This window comes from Camelus bactrianus, chromosome 6, assembly GCF_048773025.1.
Source record: "Camelus bactrianus isolate YW-2024 breed Bactrian camel chromosome 6, ASM4877302v1, whole genome shotgun sequence".
Classification (NCBI taxonomy): Eukaryota; Metazoa; Chordata; class Mammalia; order Artiodactyla; family Camelidae; genus Camelus; species Camelus bactrianus.
Genome location: NC_133544.1, coordinates 74,936,839 through 74,943,707, shown reverse-complemented (window position 1 = coordinate 74,943,707; position 6,869 = coordinate 74,936,839). Strand labels below are relative to the sequence as shown.

General features: G+C 36.5%; 1 non-coding gene across 1 annotated transcript; it reads right to left on the bottom strand.

Annotated features, from left to right (window-relative positions):
- Positions 1-873: 873 nt before the first annotated feature.
- LOC123619731 (U6 spliceosomal RNA) lies at positions 874-978 on the bottom strand. Its single transcript, XR_006728397.1, has one exon. It is a non-coding gene; the product is annotated as a U6 spliceosomal RNA (small nuclear RNA).
- Between the last annotated feature and the right edge of the window lie 5,891 nt (positions 979-6,869).

Genomic DNA, 6,869 nt, shown 5'->3' with positions numbered 1-6,869 from the left:
TTATTCATGCTGGGCTGGAGACACAGTGAGTGTGCAAAAAGGCAGCCTGTTGTTTCCCACTGCATGATTTCCTTTTTCAGTCACTCTATGCTGCTGTCAGCTGACAGGAGCCATCAAGAGATGCTCTTTTATGGTTATGTGGGGAACTCTGAACATTTTGTGGGAGGTGTCTCACAGGAGAAAAGTGGAGTCTGTCAGCCACTGCTATTACTGCCATCCTGTTACCAGGTGGCAAAGGCAAATGAGTTCTGTCAGATAGCCCAAAAGCTTATCAGAGAGGAAAAGACTGATGAGTTTATAACATCTGAGCTCATACAACATGCCCATTTAAATAATGGGATGTTTGATTTTTGTAGTTGGCTCTTTAGTTTTAGGAACATGTGTCTTGATGGTTGTAATCTTTTGCTTCCCCCTTACCTCTAAATATGAATATGTATTTGTGTGTGTAAATATGTATATATGTAATATGCAGCTATATATGCATCTATATTAGCATAGTTCAATTCATAGGCATTTATTAAGTGCTCACTATGTGCCAGGCATCAAGGACACAGAGATGAATAAGATACGGTCCTTGCTCTCAAGGAGCTTATGGTCTAATGGTATTTGTCTTTTTGAAGAGATTTTAAATGTAGGGATGGTGTCTGTTATAACACATAGGGTATTAAAGCGTGATAGGACTTTCCAGAAGGCACAGGTTAGCCATAGGAAGCAGAAAAAAAACTAATTTGTGTATTACTTATGTACAGTTTTTACTTTGTTTTCTTTTTCATATTCTTTTCCAATATAAGTTACTACAAGATATGGAATATAATTCCCTGTGCTATACAGTAGGACCTTGTTGTTTATTTTATATATAGTACTTAGTACCTGAAAAATATGGAATGCTTCACGAACTTGTGTGTCATCCTTGTGCAAAGGCCATGCTAATCTTCTCTGTATTGTTCCAATTTTAGTATATGTCTTGCTGAAGTAAGCACCAGTTTTTACTTTTTAAATTTAATGTAAAAATAATTTTAGACTTACAGAAGAGTTGAAAAGATAGCATAAATCTATATTCTTTATACCTTTCCTGTATATCTAGATACGAGTTCCTATATAGCCTTCACCTAGGTTCCCTTAATGTTAGCATGTAGCCATGGTACACTTATCAAAAACTAGGAAATTAACAGTGGTACATACTATTAACTAAACACAGACTTTATCTGGATTTCAGCAGTTGTCCACTAATATCCTTTTTCTGTTCCAGGACCTGATCGAAAGTTCTACATTGCATTTAGTTGTCATGTCTCTTTTAGTCTCCTCCAGTCTCTGACAGTTCCTCAGCCTTTCTTTGTCTTTTATGACTTTGACATTTTTGAGTAGTACTGATTAGGAACTTTGTAAAGTGCCCCTCAATTTAGTTTTGTCTGCTGTTTGCTCATTATAAGACTGAGTTTATAAATTTTTTAGAAAAATCTCACAGAGGCAGTGTACCCTTCTCATCACATCCTTTATCAAGGGTATGTGATATTGACATGTCTAATTCGTGGTGATACTAACCTTGATCATTCAGTTAAGGTGCTATCTGCCAGGTTTCTCTACTGCAAGGTTACTTTTTTCTCTCTTTGTAATTTTTTTTTAACATTTTTTATTGATTTATAATCATTTTACAATGTTGTGTCAAATTCCAGTGTTCAGCACAATTTTTCAGTTATTCATGGACATATACACACTCATTGTCACATTTTTTTCTCTGTGAGTTATCATAACATTTTGTGTATATTTCCCTGTGCTATACAGTGTAGTCTATTCTACAATTTTGAAATCCCAGTCTATCCCTTCCCACCCTCCACCCTCCCTCTCTTTGTAATTGAGAGTTGGAATTTTCTCTTTGTAATATTCCACAAATATTTTGGAGGTATTTAAATATCCTGTTTCTCCTTAAACCTTCACCCACTAATTTTTTTTAATTTTTAAAATAAACTGTATTTTAGAATAGTTACAGATTTACAGACAATTTGCAAGATAGTACGTACGCTTCCCATATATTCCTCATCCATTTCCCTTGTTGTTAACATCTTACTTTGTATTTGTATATTTGTCACAACTATTGTGCCAAAATTGATACACTATTATTGGCTAAACTCCATACTTTATTTGGATTTTACTATTTCACTCCACGATTTTAACATTTGATTGATCTTGCCTCTAGCAATTGTTACTGTGGTGATTTTCTATTTCCCTCATTTTTTCTGTATCATTAATTGGAATTCTTCTATAAGGAAGAGTTGCCCTTCTCTCCCCATTTATTTATTTAATCACCTGTGTTTATCAAGGTAGACTCATGGATATTTATTCTATTCCTTGGGTTATAATATAATATTATCATTATTTATTTTGTTGATCAAATTATTCCAGCTCTGGCAATGGGGAGGTCTTTTGGGTTACTTCTGTGTCCTTTTTTGGGGGGAGGTAATTAGGTTTATGTATTTATAATTATTTTTAATGGAGATACTGGGGATTGAACCCAGGACCTAATGCATGCTAAGCATGTGTTCTACCACTGAGTTATACCCTCCCTGCCACCTTTGTGTCCTTTTGACATGCTCCTATCTTCTTTTCCTTTTTTGTGGGGAGCTCTTCCTTACTTTCTGGCATGCTACATGTAATTTTTATGTAAACCTAATAGACATTGTATCTAGAGGTCTATCTTTTTGTTAAATGCTTATTATTTCTTCCTCAGTTGACATTTTAACTTTTTTTCTGTCCTGACACTCATCATCGAAACATTATGAATATCCGAAATTACGTTGAAAGGTCAAGGTGTGGAAAATTCACTGAGAAGGGAAAGAGAGTGAGACAGAGGTGGACAGGACTTTCTTACTTCTTCCTTTATTTATGGTCATGGGCAAGTTGCCCAACCTCTCTAACTCTCAGTTTACTCATCTATAAAATGGTGATAATAGTAATAATATTTATCTTGTGGAGCGATAAAGATTAGATGAATTAAATATCAAAAGCTGAAAAAGTACCTTTTATTTATAAAGTTTTATATAAAGGTTATAGAGTTATCTCTGTATCATAGCACAAGGGCATTGTATCCTATCTGTTTAATTATTTGGTAATGGTTGTTAAGAAAACATTTTTATGATTACACAGAGAGGCCCATTCAAGGAAGAATAATATACAATGAAATTATACTAGCCAAAGAAATGAGCCTGGAACTGGATTAATGTATTTACTCAGATGAGATCTCATTTCTATAACTCTATTCATTTGGAAAGCCCGAGGATTATACTAGTAATATGCATGACCCTTCTGTCTGTCAGACATAAAATGAAGGCTTTGTCCTTATTAAAATAAAACCACGTCAGGATCAAATTATTTTTTCTCCAAAGCCATGAGATATGTTTCCTCAACCAATATAAACCATCATATGGAAATAATTCAAGTTGTGGTGCCTGGTTGTTTGCTCAGAGCGATGACCCACCTTGTTCATCAGTCGCTGCGATTAATGGAGCACCCGTTACATACAAAGAATACCCGCTGCAGGCACCACCCAGGAAGCAGCAGCCTTAGCACCTGCCCTTGCACCAAATGAAACCTACCCCATCATTTCTGGAACCTGAAGCTAAAGAAGGAAATAGTTTTGACATGACTTTCTCAAATCAAGCTGGAATCTAAGGCTTAAGTGAATACATACAATGTGACTATAGGGAAACTTACGTCAGAGCCAGGAAAGGACAGAGTGAATTAAAAACCAAGATCAATAGAGAAGTGCTTTGTTTTCTCTTTTTTTTATGGCCCATTTTCTTATTTCCTTCTGTTTTATTGTCCAATGTGTCATTGCCTACCTCAAACTTCAATATTTGACTTGACCCAATTCTTGATAGAGAATGACACTGGAGATCAAATAAGTGTTTTATGGTGCAATGTTTGAAAGAAATTCAACATAGTACATCATTAATCCTTTAAAATGTTTATTAGAAGCACATAGTTCCCCTTTATGGTTTAGCAAATCTAAAATAACCCGTAATATATCATCTAATTTTTTGTATATAGTGAACTAAAAATTTGGGCTAATACAATGATACCACTGAAAAGCTTGAGCTTGTGATTCTAGCCTCACTCTGGGCCCTTTTCCCTCCTCCACAAAGTCTTAGCAAAGTCATTAGAACAGTTGCTTTAAAAAGGATCTGCAGTATTATCTAGAAAGGAAAAAGCACACACTAGGAACCCAAATTGATTTACCGTAGTCTCTCCTCTTGACGTCAACTCTGGCCTCGTATTTCTTGCCCGTGGTTTTTTGTTATTTGTTTTTTAAATTTTCAGCACAAACTGAAGGGTTTGAACTTCAGCGTCTCAAACTGAATATGATTGTTGCATATCTGCCTTAAACTGAAAAGGGGCTGATAGTTCACCCTTTCCTTGATTTTTAGTCATAATCAGGCTGCACTATGACATTTCAGCACTAAGTGGAGCCAGACACCTAACTGCCTTAAAGCTTACAAATCAAAGAGCACAGCCCACTTAACCTGGAAACCTGCTTTTGCTGTGGGGTTTACAAATGGACAGACTGGAGTTCTCTGGTGAGTCATCCATTTAGTATATTTGAATACTCGAGCCTCCCTTTTTTTTTTTCCCAAAGTTCTTTGCCTTTTAATTCTCAAGTCTCAGGGGACAGACACCAGGTGAACAATTCATTTAATTCATCCCACATGGATTAAGGAAAATAGATCAAGTAAACACAAACTAACCAAATTGTACATCATGATTCCCTTTCACTCTACCCTTTGTTGTAAGTCTCTACAAGACAGGGACCTTACCTTTGGTGGTTCAAATTCTGACGTTCAAGACTAGAATGGGCCCACTTGAGGAAGAGACCTGGCTAATAGGAAGATTTGTGATAGTGTTTGGGTGATGCTTTTGCAAGTAATTAACTATTTGATATAGGGACAGATTTGCCCAGGGCAGAGTATTGGGTTGTAGGAGTAGGAGCCTGTCATGGGATGTATGAGTATCTGTAGGTGATTGATGGAGGAGTAATAAAAAGTCACTGACCAATCTCATCTAGAAACTCAGTGCAGTCCACGTAAACCATCTAATTCTTGAGAGATCCTGAGATCCTAAATGTAACAGAGATGAGCTTCTTACAATCATTCTACTTCTTTCTGCCTTAGTTTCCTTGTCTGTGAAAAGGAATAAGAATGCTTATTTCTACTTCCACTTCAGGTTTAGAGACATGATGAAAGAGGGTTACAAGGTTTCAAAATCCCAATTTTCTGTTCCTGGAGACTAAGTAGATTTTTATCCTATGGATGAGGAACTTGGTATGATATGCCACTTTAAAGTCAAATGCATGTGGAGTCTGAAAAATAAAGTAAATGAATTAATATAAAAAAAAGAAACAAACTCATAGATATGGAGAACAAACTAGTGGTTACCAGTGGGGAGAGAGAGGTGGGGAGGGAGCAAGACAGAGATAAGGGATGAAGAGGTACAAACTACTAAGTATGAAGTAGTAGTAAGTAAGATAAATAAACTACAAGGGTATATTGTACAGCACAGGGAATATAGCCTAAGTTTTGTAATAATGAATGGAGCCTAATCTGTAAAAATATTGAATCACTATGTTGTACACCTGAAACAAATATAATATTTTAAATCAACTATACTTCAATAAAAAATAAAATTAAATTTAAAAAATCAAGTGCCTATTGGAAGTCCAGTACTGAGCTTGTCCTTACAGGATGACTGTTGGACTGAATAGATAAAGTACTATTTGATGCTTTCTAACTCTACTTTCCTTTATTTACTTCTTTATTCAATGAACATTTACAGATGCCTACTTTATGTCAGGCACTCTGTTTGGCATTTGGAAGCCAGCAATGAAAACCTCTTTCTCTTCCCAAAAGAGCTTGTCATCTATGCAAGGAGACCAATCAAAATGCTAACAGTTATAGGAGAATACAGCAGGTGCTATGACAGGGTGGGAACCAGGTTCTGTGGGGACATAATCTCACTCAAATGGGGTCAGAGAAGGTCTTGAAAAGGCTGTGGCATTTGAATTGAACCTTGGAGAACATAAACAGATAACCAAGTAGGAAAGCTCAGAGGCATGAAACAGCCTGCTGGTAGCAATATCTAATAATAAGCTATGACTCAAAAGAGTATGCAAAGAAGGGCTAGATTGAATAGTACAGAACAGACTTGCCCTGAAAGGGATCACAGGAACTCAGAATGAGGTTCTGTTTGTCCATTTACTAATGCATCATTTCCATTTGACTTATTAAAGGAGGAACTTCTCTGTACCTTCTCTTCCAAATTACGGTTGGAAGGAGTGGGGTAACTTTCTATGGCCAAGTCCCTAAGGGCAGCAGAGAGAAGGGACCTTGCTGACACTGTCAGCTCATGTCTTTTCTCCTTTCATTGTCAGTCTCTTAAAATGTGTGGCCCCTAATCACTGCCCTACCTCGTCCTCACCCATTCTCTTAGTAGCTTCTTCAACTTTGACTTCCAGCCTTGAGAGTGCTTTCTATAAGATGATCAGTATTCTTTTTTTCTGTCAGTTTTATTTTGTATGTGCTTTCTTTTTAGCAACATTTATTCTGCTGACCACTCTCTCTGATGGATAAATCTCTCTTTAGTGTCTTTTGATAGTTCACCACTCTGTTTCCTTTGCCTTCCCCTCTTTCTCCCCACTGGTGTGTACCCTTAAAGCTGGGTCTTTGGCCTGGCTTTATGCTCATTCTCTTTGCTCATTTTTATGGCCTCCTAGTCCTCTGTAGCTTCTCCTCCCAAATTCTAAGAATCAACCTTTAACCTGTGCTTAATTTAAAACGCATGATAGTATGCAGATTAAAATCATGGATTCTGGTGTCAGAACA